The sequence below is a fragment of the Lolium perenne genome, chromosome 7 (genome assembly GCF_019359855.2).
Source record: "Lolium perenne isolate Kyuss_39 chromosome 7, Kyuss_2.0, whole genome shotgun sequence".
NCBI classification, from domain to species: domain Eukaryota; kingdom Viridiplantae; phylum Streptophyta; class Magnoliopsida; order Poales; family Poaceae; genus Lolium; species Lolium perenne.
The window spans coordinates 158,616,184-158,633,472 of NC_067250.2; the positions used below are offsets into that span (position 1 = coordinate 158,616,184).

At 44.5% G+C, this 17,289-nt stretch overlaps 1 long non-coding RNA gene across 1 annotated transcript; it reads left to right on the forward strand.

Annotated features, from left to right (window-relative positions):
• The first annotated feature begins 3,133 nt into the window (after positions 1-3,133).
• On the forward strand, positions 3,134-4,918 carry LOC127300959 (uncharacterized). Its single transcript, XR_011749418.1, has 4 exons — positions 3,134-3,549; positions 3,637-3,870; positions 3,956-4,068; positions 4,560-4,918. It is a non-coding gene; the product is annotated as an uncharacterized lncRNA (long non-coding RNA).
• The last annotated feature ends 12,371 nt before the right edge of the window (positions 4,919-17,289 follow it).

Here is a 17,289-nt window from a genome sequence, read left to right on the forward strand (position 1 = left end):
CATCATGTCGAACCACTATCCTCGGATCACCCCCTCAACACCCGAAGAAGGTATCCGTAAACACACATTGTTTGCCAAGTTTTACAATTAGGTTAAAGTTGTCTATGATCACAGAATCCATTCCCAAGTCGTCCGTAACCGTGGACACGGCTTTTCGAAAAGATTCATAACCCTGCAGGGGTGCACAACTTTACCCACACGTACCAGCCGACTCTTCATGCCAGATCATAAGCTCTCTTCCTTGGAAAGCCGGCAGAGGGTGGCTGACCACGAATTTTACCTTACTATCGCCTAGACCATGAGTCACGCTCTAAGGATTGTTCTGCCGTAACGGGTCAAGTCTTAAAGTCGGTCCTTAACGATGTGAGGCGAGTGGGTTTCACCAGGGACTCTAATCCAAGCCACCTCGGCCACGCTTACCTACCTGTATGCTATGCACCTTTTCACAAACGTTTTCGATGCAGATGTCCAAATAACACTCAAACTATGTGACTCATGGAATTGACTAGGAAAGTTAGTGAGTCGAGAGGGTACCATAATAGGGCCTCGTGTGGTTGTACGCTCGGTCTTGGTTCAAGAGGCGAGAACTCGGTTCCTAGGGTCGGCAGAAACGAAACAACCCACCACATCCCAATGTGGCCTCTCGTCTGAGCCTTTAGTCATGTTTAACAACATCTCTATACTTACCACGTCAACCTGTCATGCTAGTTTCATTTCATTGTAAGTGATAGGGCAAAGGTGTCCGACCTTTCGATGAGATGATGATAATTCGATTTGTTGGTGGAGTTTGTGCTTGATGATGATAATTCGATTTGTTGGTGAGTACTAGGTGCATTTGTTGCTTCGTGTACTTCTAAGAGTAATGCTTGTCCTGTGAAGCCATACATATCGAATTTGTTGGTGGAGTTCGTGCTTGACGATTCGACTACACGTGCAAAGCTCGTGCGCCAATGCAATCGCTAGGACAATCTCCAGGAGTTACTGATCTTGCGGATGCGCGATCAGCCTGACCAACGAGGGTCTTAATTCCTACCTGAAATCGAGAACAAGTAAGAACTAAAGATGCAATCAGAATATTGCGAATATAGATGAAAGCTTTATTGAATAAGGTGGGATTCCGAATAGTCGGTCTTGTTCTGGGCGTTGGCCTCAAAAGAAGTACACGAGAGTTGCAACAATGGCTAACTTTTAGTCTAATCAAAATCCGAGTCTAAACGTGACGGCTATGGGGGTATTTAAAGGAGGAAAAGGTGGGGTTTCGACCAGCCATACATATGGTGGCCGAACCAAACCCTATAAGGCCTTTCCCCCTTCAATACGGACTCTAAAAAGTGGCTGATTTAATTCCTGCGAAAATAACATGGGTCCGGCCCAAAACTAAAGGTGACACAGCACCATAACATGCTATAGACGAAATTATGAAGTGGGAAACTCTATATGTTGTCCATGTCTTCATCTCTTCTTATGGTGGCTTCAAAGTTCGGAAATTTCCACTTGCGGCGTCATCTTAAATCCTCAAATGCTTGCTGCCATCTCCTCCATGCGTGATCATGCTCCAATGCTTGTCCTCCTCATCCATGCTTGGTCCATCATTCCTAAGAGTAACAAACATATCTGATTTAGGCAGCATCATATTCTCATGTATGTGAGGAATAGTTCCAAGAAACGAAAGTACCTGATAGTTAAGTTGTTTGGCACGAGCTCGAGTGATTGGTCCTTGTATTTGTGTAGCTGTAGGTACAGCGGTTGTATCAAGAGATGGGATGTCCTCATCATGCCCCCCTTTTTGAATTGAAGTCGTCCTCGACGAAAGCTCCTCTTCTTCACCAAAGTAAGTCTTCAAATCTGCAGTATTAAATGTAGCACTAACCGGACCAAATTCTGCAGGAAGCTCAAGTTTATATGCATTATCATTTATTTTATCTAACACCTTAAAAGGACCAGCAGCGCGTGGCATTAGTTTAGACTTGCGCAATTCAGGAAAATGATCTTTGCACAAATGCAACCAAACAAGATCACCAACATCAAACACAACATGCTTTCTTCCTCTATCCCCCGCAATTTTATACTTAGCATTCATGCGTTCTATGTTGTCTTTAGTAGTCTCATGCAATTTTAGTATCAATTCAGCACGGTCTGTAGCATCCAAATTAGTTTGCACCAAAGATGGTAAAGGCAACAAATCAATAGGTGCACGCGGTACAAAACCATAAACAATCTCAAAAGGGCACATCTTAGTGGTAGAATGCAGCGAACGATTGTAAGCAAAATCAATATGAGGTAAACATTCTTCCCACAATTTTAAGTTCTTCTTCAAAACAGCCCGCAACATAGTAGACAATGTTCTATTTACTACTTCAGTTTGTCCATCAGTTTGGGGATGACATGTAGTACTAAACAGCAATTTAGTCCCCAACTTAGCCCATAAACATCTCCAAAAGTGGCTAAGAAACTTAGTATCACGATCAGAAACAATAGTATATGGCACACCATGTAAACAAACAATTTCACGAAAGAACAAATCAGCAACATGTGTAGCATCATCAGTCTTGTGACATGGAATAAAGTGTGCCATCTGTAACGGCCCCGGGTAGTACCCCTATTAGATTTGTTTGTTCTTTTTATTTTGTGCATCATCATGCATCATGCATCATACCACCCATGTTTTTGAACCAAATAAAATTATTTTATAAACCATAATTATTTTTATTTTTACCTCTCATATGGTTTTATTAATAAACCTCCCCTCTCTTGTCATTTAATAAACCCTAACACAAAATTATTTTATTTTTACTATAAAACCTTTGGCTCTTATTTTGTCTCTATCTCTACCCTATATTCAAAACTCAAACTTTTGTTGGTGCTGGTTCAAATCAATTTGCAAAAAACAGGTTTCTAAAATAAAACAAAAGAGAAAACAAAAACAAACCCCTTCCCCTTTTTTCTTCTCCCTGGAACCTTTTTCTCTCCTCTCTTTTCTGGCCCTTCTCCACCGACCAGCCCAGCTCGCACTCTTCCCCGGAGCAGCCCACCAAGCCCAGCAAGCTCTCTTTCCTGGCCCGCATACCCCTTCGCGAGCCCCCTTTTTCTTCTTCCCGTCCTTTACGTCCTCGCTGGAAAGTGAGCACGTCGATGGCGTGAACTCCCTGTGGTCCTCCACCACCACCACCTCCCGCACCACCTGCTCCTCCCCTCTACTCTTTAATCCCCATCTAGCCCCCAGGAAACCCTAGCCTCCCTTCATCCTCTTCTCCCTCGCGCCGCCATCTTCTCTACCCTCCATGTCCTTTTTCTTCACGTACAGAGAAAACCCCCACTGCCTCCACCGTCCTCACCATGGCTCCGCCTCCACAGACCACCCCTAGCCGAGCTGAGACCACCGGCGGATGCGCCTCGTCTTCCTCTCCGTCCTCATGCGAGGAATCAAACCGAAACCTCTCCAATCGCCCGCAAAATCGCCGATTTCGTTCCCGACCTGCCATCGAGTTTCTTCAATTCCGGTCGCTGCGGTGTACCTCTGGCCTCACCAACCCGTTCAATGGCTTCCTGGTGATGTTCTTGTTCCCCACGACCTCTTGCTCTTCTTATTCTGCTCCTAGACGCGCCGCCGATGGTGTCTATCTCTTTGCCCCGCAGGACCTCGTCGTCGGCCGTTCCTCGGCGGTGCCCCGGTCTCACTTTCGCCTGCCACAGGTCCTCCACGTCGTGGTGCACCTTCGCCTTCCTCCCCTGAGCCCCGGTTCTTCCTCCCTCGATGGATCCCCGGTCGCCCAGATCATCCGCCATGGCCATCATTCCCGAGCTCCGCCTAGCTTTCTTCAAAAGGTCTCGTGGCCCAATTCTTTCAACAACAGAAGCATCAGCGTAGTGGTAATCCTCCTGCTTCCTAATCCATCAGATCCCAGGATCAAATCACCACTCTGGCCATATAATCCTATTTTTTGTTCTGGATCAGATCTGGTGTCACTCATGGGACGACCCAATCTTCTTCTGTCGCAGCCCGTCGCTAAGGTGCGCCCAGCCACGGTCCGTCGCTGCTTCGGCCTTGCCCGGCCCAGGACATCGCAGGTCCAAACCAGTTCTTCCCCTTCCCTGTCGTTTCTCTTTTGTTTTTGCAGGAAATACGCTATTTTGCTAAAATCATATCTTCTAATCCGTGACTCGGATTAAAATGTTTTCTATATGAAAATTGATCAGAAAAATATAAGGAACATGAATATGCCATCCATATGCCTATTTTGCATCTTGCATCATGTCGAGACATGATAGTTCGTGCATACCACCTAAAATATATGCGGAGTATTTCGGACGCCGACTATGGTTTCCCTGCTCCGTTTAACTTTGAAGTAGCGCACCCTTGCCATGTTGTACCATGCTAATCCACCCTTAAATTTAAAGATAGAAAATGCAACTCCAACCTTAATTTGTTTGTCCGGGGTTCCGACTCTGATTAATATGATAAGTTGCATTGCACCATCTATGCCATGTCATGCATATCATCTTCATCATGCTGGTTCTTCTTCCGTAGTAGTAAGACTTACATACGTTGTTTGTTCCAGCATTTGCTTCTTCCCGGATAGGATCGCGAAGTGGTGTGGTGAGATACGACAAGTCCTCCGGATGTCCCTCGGCAAGCTTTAACGGGCAAGCATTTCCCCTATACTCCTGCCCCTGCAGGAGTCGCTCACCTATTTTATTTTGCCTTCTTCCTCATGCTATCCTTAAGTTGCGTTCTTGTCACGTGTCCTTTCCACTTGTTACCTCAAGCAGACCATATTGCCACCACCACCTCCTACAACTGTTGTTTGGTTATCGGGTCTGCCTTGCGAGTCGTAGTGCATGCTAGTGTTGTTTTATCTCGTTACCGTTACTGCTATCTTATCGGGTTATATGTTGGGAAGAATCATGGTTACTTTAATTGTTGATAATTGTTTAACGGAGGCATCGGTGGGTCAGATGCTCGTTTTGTGACGGCTCATTTGTGTTTCCTAAATAACCTAGGACCCCGAGTTCTTGTTATCTGTTCCGAGACTGAGCGCTCTAACCACACGTGGGTATGCTTACCGGGTCTCCCCTTGACCACTGCCGGAATCTACAGCCTTGTCCAGTGGCCACAATTAGTTTGAATGCTTTGTTTCTCTCAGGCGTCCAAGCTTGTTTCTTTGTGGTCAGATGATATGATATTACTTTTGGGGAAGCCATGTTGCCTTGTAACCCCGTTGTCTCTTGCACGTCCGTAGGTGCGGCACGTATTGTTAAGAGGTCATCCTCTAGTGGGCTCTGATCCTCTTAGCCGTTCTCGCAACAGCTAGGTCCGCGTCAGAGTTCCGATCGGGCTCTGAAACGGGTTAACTTAGTTAGGTGGCTTCCTGGACATCGTTGTCATGAAGGAGAGTGTGTGTCGTGATATCCACCTGTCGTAAGTGGGTTGATCGTGCGTGTGGGCACATTTGGGCACCCCTGCAGGGTTACAATCTTATCGATAAGCCGCGTCCGCGGTTATGGACGAGTTGGAGCTGTATGACTCGACCATAGACAACTTACACCTGTTGTTTCAATACAAATAACTTTCATTGTAAGACAGAACAACTTAAATAATAACTGGTTAAAACTTAACAACCGTGTGAGTGCCTTTGTAAGTACCTCCTTGCGAGGGGGGAACGCATCGGCTGTGTTATGTTTGCAGAGTATAGAACTGTTAGTTATGCGCTCTCTCATCTTCTCTGATTAGACGACTGTTGTAGAGTGTCTCTATAGGTTTTTAGTGCTTGCGCGCTGCCGCTTAACCCCACCATATTGTCCATGACGTTCCTCTTGCGTCCTCTAAGTCCCCTGCGTGCCTCAAGTACAAAGGACGACTGGTTGACGAATGCTTATACATCTTGAAGTCTTATTAAGTACGAACCCGTACTTATTGCTGCTTCTACGGGATATAACCGGGCAGGTATGAAGATATGTTCGATGAAGATGACGTTAGCAAGGTTACCCTTCCGGCTTGGCCTGGGCAGGGTTATGGACGCCACTGGTTATCTTCAGGACTCTTAGTCCAATTTGTATCTTGTCCGTACTCGGACATATTCGATCTTCTGTATGATTTGGATCTTTGTATTGTATTTTTGCAACTTAACTCATTGGAGTCGTTGTTGTAATATATGTATCTTGTGGGCTCTATTGTAATCCTGTTGTAATGTTACCGCTCGTGTTAATTCCTCTGGCATCACGTGTGTGATTCGTCGCGCACGTCTTGTCGGAGGGCGTCTCTTGATCGATATCGTGCGGATTTCGGCGGATTCGCTGGAATCCTCATGGTACCGGTTCCGGGGCGTCACACCATCTTAGAAAACCGATCCACAACAACAAAGATACTATCCCTCCCCTTCTGTGTACGAGGCAAACCCAAAACGAAATCCATAGAAATATCCTCCCAAGGTACACTAGGAACAGGAAGAGGCATATAAACCATGTGGATTAAGTCGAGACATAGCTTTTTGACATGTAGTGCAGCGTGCCACAAATCTCTAAACATCTAGACGCATACGTGGCCAAAAGAAGTGTGCAGCAAGTACATCCTCCATCTTCTTCACACCAAAGTGACCCATCAATCCTCCTCCATGCGCCTCCTGTAACAACAAAAGACGAACGAAACTATCTGGGATGCATAGCTTGTTAGCACGGAACACAAATCCATCATTGAGGACGAATTTGTTCCATGTTCTACCATCTTTACAATTCAGCAACACATCTTTAAAATCAGCATCATGCAAGTATTGTTCCTTTATGGTTTCTAATCCAAAAATCTTGAAGTCAAGTTGGGATAGCATAGTATAACGGCGCGACAAAGCATCAGCAATAACATTATCTTTACCCTTTTTGTGTTTGATAACATAAGGAAAAGACTCTATAAACTCAACCCACTTTGCATGGCGATGATTCAACTTAGCTTGACTACGAATATGCTTCAAAGATTCATGATCAGATTGTATAACAAATTCTTTAGGCCATAAATAATGTTGCCAAGTTTCTAATGTCCGAACCAGCGCATATAATTCTTTATCATAAGTAGAATAGTTCAGACTAGGACCACTCAATTTTTCACTAAAATATGCAACAGATTTGCCCTCTTGTAATAACACACCTACCAAACCAATTCCACTAGCATCACATTCAAGCTCAAAAGTATTATTGAAATCAGGAAGTTGGAGTAATGGAGCATGTGTTAACTTATCTTTCAAAATCATGAAGGCTTCTTGTTGTGCATCGCCCCACACAAAGGGCACATCCTTCTTTGTAAGCTCATTCAGCGGCGCAGTAATGGATCCAAAATCTTTCACAAAGCGCCTATAGAAACCAGCGAGGCCAAGAAAACTCCTCACTTGTGTGACCGTCTTTGGCTGCGGCCAACTCTCAATTGCCTCAATCTTGGCTGGATCAACTTTAATACCCTACGCAGTAACAACATAGCCAAGAAACGCAACTCGATTGGTGCAAAAGGTGCACTTCTCAAGATTACCATACAAATGTGCATCACGTAAAGCATTGAAAACAACACATAAATGATCCAAATGTTCCTCCAAAGATTTGCTATAAATCAGAATATTATCAAAGTATACCACCACAAAACGTCCAATAAAAGCACGTAAAACTTTGTTCATCAGTCTCATGAAAGTACTAGGTGCATTAGTTAAACCAAAGGGCATTACTAACCACTCATATAAGCCGAACTTAGTTTTAAACGCTGTTTTCCATTCAACTCCTAAATGCATACGAATCTGGTGGTAACCACTACGCAAATCAACTTTAGAGAACATAATAGAACCACTCAATTCATCAAGCATATCATCTAAACGAGGTATAGGATGACGGTATCGAATGGTAATATTATTAATAGCTCTACAATCAGTACATATGCGTGAACAACCATCCTTCTTAGGTACCAAGATAATAGGAACAACACATGGACTAAGAGACTCATGAATGTAACCTTTATCTTGAAGAACCTGAATTTGTCACTGAATCTCTTTCGTCTCTTCAGGATTCGTCTCTTTTTTTTGCTCTCCTTCACAATTTTTTACCGGCGACCGAAACTTAACTCACGGGAATTTTTTCTGCAGCACGAACGAAATTAGAATGCAACAACTAAGTAGGAAAAACAATAAAACCTAATTCTACACGGACTCTGTCGCGGTAGAGAAACAACCCGAATCTGTGTCGCGGTAGGAAACAGGGTATATGGCGGAAGTATATGACTGTGGCGGAAACGATCTGGTGGGTGTATATGGAATTGGCGGAAGTATATGGTAGTAGCGGAAGTATATGGTGGGTGTATATGGCGGTGATCTGCGTATGGTGCGAGCGGGCGGCGGCGGCGTGACTAGTATGACCAGAACTCAAAACTCTAAAGGAACTAGACGCTAAGACCAGCAACTCGACACGAAGATGCAGACACAAATTCAATTATGCAAAACTGTAAAGACAATGCAAAGACGTGACAGGGGGGTTTATGGGACGATATGATCTAAACCCTAACTGTATTTTTTTGGCTTTTTCGTGGTTTATGGGTATGATGGCAGATGCAATCTACACTAGGAAAACTGTAAAATCTCATCGAGCAACCTGAAACCTGATACCACTTGATAGGGCAAAGGTGTCCGATCTTTCGATGAGATGATGATAATTCGATTTGTTCGTGGAGTTCGTGCTTGATGATCCGACTACACGTGCAAAGCTCGTGGGCCAATGCAATCGCTAGGACAATCTCCGGGAGTTACTGATCTTGCGGATGCGCGATCAGCCTGACCAGCGAGGGTCTTAATTCCTACCTGAAATCGAGAACAAGTAAGAACTAATATTGCAATCAGAATATTGCGGATATAGATGAAAGCTTTATTGAAAAAGGTGGGATTCCAAATAGTCGGTCTTGTTCTGGGCGTTGGCCTCAAAAGAAGTACACGAAGTTGCAGCAATTGGCTAACTTTTAATCTAATCAAAATCCAAGTTCTAATGACGGCTATGGGGGTATTTAAAGGAGGAAAAGGTGGGGTTTCGGCCAACCATACGTATGGTGGCCGAACCAAACCCTAGAAGGCCTTTCCCCCTTCAATACGGACTCTAAAAAGTGGCTGACTTAATTCCTGCGAAAATGACATGGGCCTGGCCCAAAATTAAAGGTGACGCAGCACCATATTATGCTATGGACAAAATTAAGATGTGGAAAACTCTATATTTCGTCCATGTCTTCATCTCCTCTTATGGTGGCTTCAAAGTTCTGAAATCTCCACTTGCGGCATCCTCTTCAATCCTCAAACGCTTGCTGCCATCTCCTCCATGCGTGATCATGCTCCAATGCTTGTCCTCCTCATCCATGCTAGGTCCATCATTTCTAAGAGTAACAAACATATTTGATTTAGGCAGCATCATATTCTCATGTATGTGAGGAATAGTTCCAAGAAACAAAAGTACCTAATAGTTAAGTTGTTTGGCACGAGCTTGAGTGATTGGTCCTTGTATTTGTGTGGCTATAGGTACATCGGTTGTATCAATAGACGGGATGTCCTCATCAGTAAGGCTCCAGTCCGAAGACCGGAGTTGCAGCGTAATAAACTAAGCAATGCTAAGCATAAAGATATAAAGGCTCTAGCGATGCACACATGCCAAACCTAGTTATGCTAGGAGCAGTGGATCAGCGTATTTGAGGCTACAAAGGTGGAACATGCAATATATAGGGTAACTCTACCTATCGATAAAAGACAATTCAATCGTATGCAATATGTAGGAACCAGAGTAAAAGCATTTCGAAATCATATATGAACCAGGCTAGGTCTTGCCTTTGTCCCTGACAAACCAATATGGTTCTTCGAGGATCCCATGCTTGATTTGTTGGCTGATAGACAATTATTGATCTTCAGTGTTGTTGATCTTCATCGTCTCAGATTCGTGCTCTATCGGTCGCGAAGAAGCAAATACTAGAAATAGAGAAATAACATTCAATACATGGCATAATGCAATGCACATTCAATAATGATGATATGGCATGTTAATAGGAATGAAAGTGTCCCTAAGACATCATCAATTAACTGGAGTTCGAATGCATAAAGCACTGCAATTCGATAAACCTCACGACTTCCATAGAGTGGTATTTCATTGTTCTAACAAAAGTGTTAATTGAAGTTGCTTAACTATGCATGATGATAGCATAAGTAGGTAGGTTTCATTTTTTGAAGATTTTGATATATTATACATCTTTTTCTGATTTAAAATGAAATAGTTATTGAATTTCCAAGTTTTATTCATTTTCTGAAATTCTAGTAATTATTAAAATTCTGACATAGGGGTCCACTGTCAGGATTTTAACAATTAAAGGAAATAAAACAAAAACAAACAAAAAGGCACCTGACAGGCCGGTCCCACCGGGTCAACCACCGGTGGTTGACCACGGCAGGCCTCCGCAGGTGAGGAGCGGCGTGGGGGCTCCCGGCCACGCCTGGACGCGCGGTTGGGCGTGTCGGACGCGCCTCGACTCGGGCGAGCACCTCTGGGCGGCGCCGCCCGGAAAAGGTCGCTGGAGACGCCGCGGCGGCGAGCAGCGCGGCGGCTCCTCGGGCTGCACGGCACAGGAACGGCTGAGAGGGGGAGGGAGAGCGCGGCGGGGTGTAGGAGGTCGGCCAGCTCACCAGCAACGCGGTGGTGGCGTCAGTGAGCTCGGAGGAAGCCTGCAAGCGCCGGTGCGACCGTCGGCATCGTCACCGGCCACGGGGAAGACGAGGTCGTGGCGGCCGGTTGGAGCCACCCGCGGCCAATTCCTTTGGCGCGGAGGTTGTCAGCGACGAGGTGGAGCCGGTGGTGGTCGCGGCTGGGCGCGGGGGTGGCTGGAACGGCAGCGACGAGCGTCGGTCAGAGGCAGGGCTAGGGTTTCAGGCGCGCGAGCTTGCAGAGAGGGAGAGCGCACTAGGGGAAGGGAGAAGAGGATATGGATGAGGGGCAGGGCGTCGTGGCGAGCGTGAGGAAGCTCCAGGGCGTCCCGGTGGCCAGCAGGAGGTGGCGAGCGACGGCCAGGGAGCCTCCACGCAGGTGCTTGTCTCGTGGAGGAAGAAGACAAGGTCCACGTTTTGTAGATAACCCCCCTGGTTTTGCAGATTTTCCAGCAAACTTCAAAAGAGGGACATATCCAATTTGTATTTTGCTATTTGGCAACCTTTTGAAGATTTGAAATAACTCAAAAACTTTAGGTAAAATATTTAGTGGCATGCCCAATAATATTTGAGGATCCACATGTTTAAGTTTTCGAAGTTTGGAACATTTTGGGAGAATTTAAATAAAGGGAAGTTTGCACCCATTTGGGTTTCAACTTTATTTTAAAATGCAAATTTTTCTTAATGCATTTATATGATGCTCATGATGCACAAAACAACTCCTAATTAGGGTTTGCAAAACAGGACTGTTACACTCGCCTCCCACTCCTCCCACGTGCATCTACGCCATATGCACTGAAACACCATCATCACAAACATCATTAGTCTGAATATTGGCATTAACACAAACTGGAACTGTAGCACATACTGCAACATCCTCATCAACAATAGGCTTGACTTCAACCAGCCTGTCAGCAACAAGTATTGGCTTGTCATCTACAGGCTTGGCTGAAATATCACCAACATCGACACTTGGAACATCATGCACCTCATGATGCAATTTAGGCTTGTGTAACTTCTCCTTACGGACCACTAACTCCACATCGGACTTGATATGATCATTACCCATATGCTTCAAAGTCTGATGTTTGCCACCATGCATAAAAGAATATGTATTTGCTCTCCCAACATGTGTTATATTACGGTCATACTGCCATGGATGCCCCAGTAGCAATCCAGACACCTCCAATGGCAACACATCACACTCTATCTCATCAACATAATCATCAACTGTAAATGGCACCCGCACCTTATGAGTAATCTTCAGCATACCACAATTATTCAACCACTCAAGACGTTTAGGTTCAGGAAGACGCCATGTAGACAACCCCAATGCTGCCACCATCGCCTTGCTTATGCCATTAGTATAGCTACCACCATCAATCATCAACTTGCAAACCTTGCCCTTTATAATGCACTAAGTCTGAAACAAACTCCATCATTGACCCTTGTCAACTGTCTTGCAAGCATCATCGTGTACCTTCTTGAGTTGCATATTCAGCCCGCTCAATGGTACATCCTCCTAAATAGTCACAGTAGTACCCGTATCACAGCCAGGTTCCTTCTCCTCTAACAATATTTCCACTGCTTCGGTGACTGTCTGCACTGGCACAACCTTCGGAACCTCCTTTGTAGGAGAAGAAATAGACACAACCACAACTTCCTTGGAACATAGCTGCAACCTCTTTCCAACCTCAGCCGGTGGCGACACAACCCGAAATGGCTGTTTGATTGCCTTCACATGCATTCGAGGCTTGTTACCAAACACAAAAAAACGCACGTAGGAAGTCCCGAAAATCAAACCAAGTTGCAGAAAAGACGCCCTTCACACACATCTACTTGTTCCACCAATTGTGTATCTCCTCATCCTCACGTCGAACAGCAAGTGCCAACCGTGTAGAACCATCCAATTTCTCATAGGTACCACACCTTTGCAAACCCTAATGTATATGAGGTTCCCACAACTCATAATCTGAAAATGATGCATAGTTATGAAGATTCCACTTGACCTTAGTTTTTGCAAACACGACACCATCCAACATATCAAGGAAATCATTGAAGACATCTCCAGACCTTCATACTGAAACACACCTCTTCCCAAAATAATCACCTTCAAATGAATGCATCATGAAAGACATGCTTGGAACCTTCCACGAATCAGACAACAGCGACAACAGACAAAACAACATGAGGAAACACAGCGGCAGCAGGTGCAGCTATCGACCTAGGCTCCGGTCTGCCGGCCTAGACGCCGGTTTGGCCGGTCAATGGCCCAGTCTTGCCGGCCTGGGCACCGAACTAGCCGGCCTGGGGGCCGGTCTTGATGAGACCTTAGGTCTAGGGGTGGCCCAAATCCCACGAATTTGACCAAGTATGATGTAGCCCCACCCAAGGACGACACAATATCAAGACCGACAAACCCTCCTCGTGGCCCAATGACACGAGCTTGGGCCAAAGCCATACACCAAGAGGTCAATTCACTCCTTTCCACTTATACATTTGATAGGTCATTGGATGGCATGCTAGTTCATACGAATACCTTGTGTTCAATCAGGTACATCGAACAAGATGCAAGCCATGGCCCAGCCAATGGAGAAGGAGCTTAAAATGAAGAAGATGGAACTCCAGCATTGTAATATCCCAGGTTTAGAGACGATCAAGGGGTAGATTTTAGAAAGGGATGTGCATTGCATCGTAAATTCTGGGGAAATTTCGCGCTTTTAAAACAAAACTGCATCGAAGGGGGACAAGTTTCTCTCTCGACACCTTACAGGGTTAGGGTTTTGAGAGTGCGACAAACTTGCTCTTATTCAACTAAATTAGGGTTTTGGAGAAGAGAGAAGGGATATTGCATCACAAATTTAAGTTGCATGATTGAATTCAATTTTTAAGTTGCATGATTGAATTCAAACCTAAAGTTGAATTTGAATTCCAAATTCAAACATTAAATAGAGATCTCATAATTCAAACTTGAGATAATTCAATAAACAATTATAAATAATACACAATCTAAACAATACAAATAATAAGTAAAGCTCATTAGGGAAAACCTTGAGCTTTATTGATTATCACACAAGATACATTGTCTTTACAATATTCCAAATTGAAATAAAGAAATAGTACAACACATTACAAGAATTGGCAAAATAGAAAAAGAAAATAAAAGAAAAGTACAATGTCAGATTCTATCCTAAACACTACAAATTAATCTTCATTTAGTCTTGGACTTGATGATCTTCATGTCCATTTGATCATCATCTTGATCCCTGCATATAAATCACAGCAAACACAAGTTATGCCAAGTGGCATAGCCACTTGGCAGGGTAGAAAGAAATGAAAATTTGGAGGATATGATCAACAGTTGCCGAGCTGATCAGCTCACAGCCAAGTCCCAAGCCAGGTACAAGGCATCTGGTACACACACACACACAAAGATACATCGCATGTGTGCATGCTAAACAAAGACACCAAAGACAGAGAGGAGTCACCGTGTGTGGCCAGGCCTTGTTGTCGACTGTGGAAACAAAGCAGGGAGGTATAAAAACTTTTCCACAGTAAACCCTAGCTTCATTCATCGACAAGCAGCAGAGTAAGTCACCAGATAGCAAGAACATCTCAAGAACACCAAGAACAGGTGAACAGCCAGAGCTGTCTCACCTATTCCACAATCACCAAAAGTTAATCAAGCATCACCAGCAAGCCAGGAGGAGCAGGGCAAGCTCATAAATCCAACCAGAAGAAAATCCTCTACACCAACACCCATTTCTAGGAGCTGGAGTGAGGTATACCAAATAAACATGAGCAAACCATAGTTTTGCTCATAAATAAGCATACTATGCATCACAGGAGCACAGAAGGGTAGAATACCCTGTTTGTGTCATCATCTGGCAATTGTGTCAGTTGTTGCAAGAAAACATGGATGAATCAAACAGGAAATCACCAAGGGAACACTGGTTAACCAAAGCAGTGGTTTAACCAGAGAAATCCATCAAGGAATGACTCTATCTGTTCAACCAAAAATCACCTAGCACCTAAAGCCCAGCAAGCCATCAGACAGATAGACAGATTGTGTCTATTCTTGTTTGTCAACAGCAAAGGTCACTAGAAAACCAACAAGGATTTATCCAGTGAGGTATTCACTAAGCCACAGCAAGCCAACAAAGGGGTGGGAGCTTCCTGAACAGCAAATAGTTGCTGTTGAGGCCACCTCAACCACAAAACTGACCAACCAAGCCACCCATCATCACCCAGAGGGTTCAGAGTGAGCTAGGGTCCCCAACAAGTGTTGGCATCCCTCTAGCTCAAGTCAATTGAGTTAAAGAATCATAACTGCAGAAACAGTTCATCTCATTTATCAAATAAATCTTGCCAAGCTACACAGATAAATGATGTATACAAGTAATCAATACACCAGAGCCTTGCAGTGGATCCAATGGATCACTGCAAGCAACAACAACTGCTTGAGCCAACATTAGCACACACCAGCACTTGTCTGTGACACACACATCTCAAATTGAGCTCTAGTAAGGCACTAGATGGAGCACAACAGCTTTTACAAGCAACTCATGATCACAAGATCATCAGAAGCTTGCTAGAGCCTATTAAGGCATGCTACAATCAATTCTGACATCAACTCATAAATCATATAAATGAAGTAGCCATAGTTAATCATTAGATGCTTCCCAGATAATCACATAAATAATTTATGATTGTATCCAGAAGCACATCAAAGGCATGATGAGTCACTGGATCAAGATACACAAGAAAAGCACTGACACTCATCACTGAATAACACTGCTAAAGCCAAACAGCACTGCTCAATTGAGCATACTCATGGAATCAAGCACAAGCTATAACAAATAATAGCACTGGCACTTGCAAGTTTGCAAGAATTGCACACTGTAATCAAGCCAGGGAAGCATACATGAATACACTTGAGTGTCTGGCAAGCATAATAACATGAACAAAAGCACAGAGCAAGAATCTAGCAAGAATGGCAAGCAGCTATAGGGTTAATAGCATGCACAACAGCATGGATGCACGCCATCGCAAGCCGTGGTAGATAGCAAGTAACAAGCAGGGCATGAAAGAGAGCAAGAGAGTAGGATCCAGGGTAGCAAAGACAAAGATCGCAAAGATACACGCAAGCTAGCACAAAGACAAAGAATAAAGATCACGGTAGTGCCAAAGATCTCCCCCGAGGAGAGGCAAGCCAGTAACTAGAGCATGGCACAGAGGAGGAGGAAGAAAGGGAGAAGATGGAGGCACACTAACCTGGAGCAGCGCCACGGCGTCACCATGGCGGTATGGCGGCACAGCCTGGCCACGGCAGCGCCCAGCCATGGCCAAGCCAGGCGGTCGCCGAAGCGCGGAAGCTCCAGCGCAGGCACGGCGAGGCCTACGGCCGAGCCACAGCACCAGGCGCACCGGCGGCGACGAGATCGTCACGGCACACCACGGCCGTGTCGCAGATGCGTTGGGGGCGAACGATGGCGGCAACGAAACACGGATCGACACGGATCAATGGGTGCGCCGTTGAGCGGCCGTTCGTTTGCGATCGATCTCGCCGGCGGGGGCGGCCGGAGATGGCCGGAACAATTCAGCGAGCACGGCGGCGACGCAGGGATCGCCAGAGCTCGGGGTAGGGTTTCGCGAGGAAGTGGAGAAAGGGGTTGGTGCGACCGACCAAGCCCAAGTGTGGCTCGGGTTAGGGTTAACCACTGGGCCACACTGACTTGTGGGCCCAGGGGCAATTGTGCCATTTCACAAATTAATAAAAATGCTGAAACTTTAAAAATCAACAGTAAATGTTTCCAAGCTCTAAAAAAATAATTAAAAAATATGAAAATCACTCAGTATAAAATACTCTATCATAATAAAATATGAAATAGAATTTTTGAAGTTAAACAAGAATAAGTTCAAATTTTATGATTTAAATAATCATTTAAATCACACATATTATTTTCAACAATGAAAATAAGTCCATAAATTCTTTTGGATTCTAAAAAACACCTTGACAACATTTCAAGGTTGTATTTGACCCTAAATAGAGTATCCCTAAATTATTCTTAGTATCAACCTCTCACATAAAATAATAACGACATCGGAAGGGGGAACAAAACCTAAAATTGGAATCATGCATCAATGCTTCTTTAACCATTGCCCTTATCGGACAATGATGCTATTTTTTCAGCAACAGAGGACAAGGGTCAGTCCACACCATCCAACTGCAACACTTTGCAGTGTTCAGGCAAGTTCATCACTTGGTCATGTCATTTGAGTATCTTTATCAAATTACTTGCAAAGTACTATGATTATCACTATTGCATAAAAAACCAAAACCACTATTTTCATAACTATGAATATGACTATGTGGTTGGCAATGGAACCATGGATTGTGTTGATATGGTGGAGGTTCCATTGCAAGGGTTTATATCCATCTAGGATTAAACAACAAATGTCGTCCAGTGATTCTTGTGCCGTAATACCCGTGTTAACCATAAGATCTGGAGTGGGACGGAATAGTCAATCGTATTTCCACCTCTTGTACATCAACGGACGCACTTTACCGTAGCACACTTGTCATCTATCGGGGCAAGCG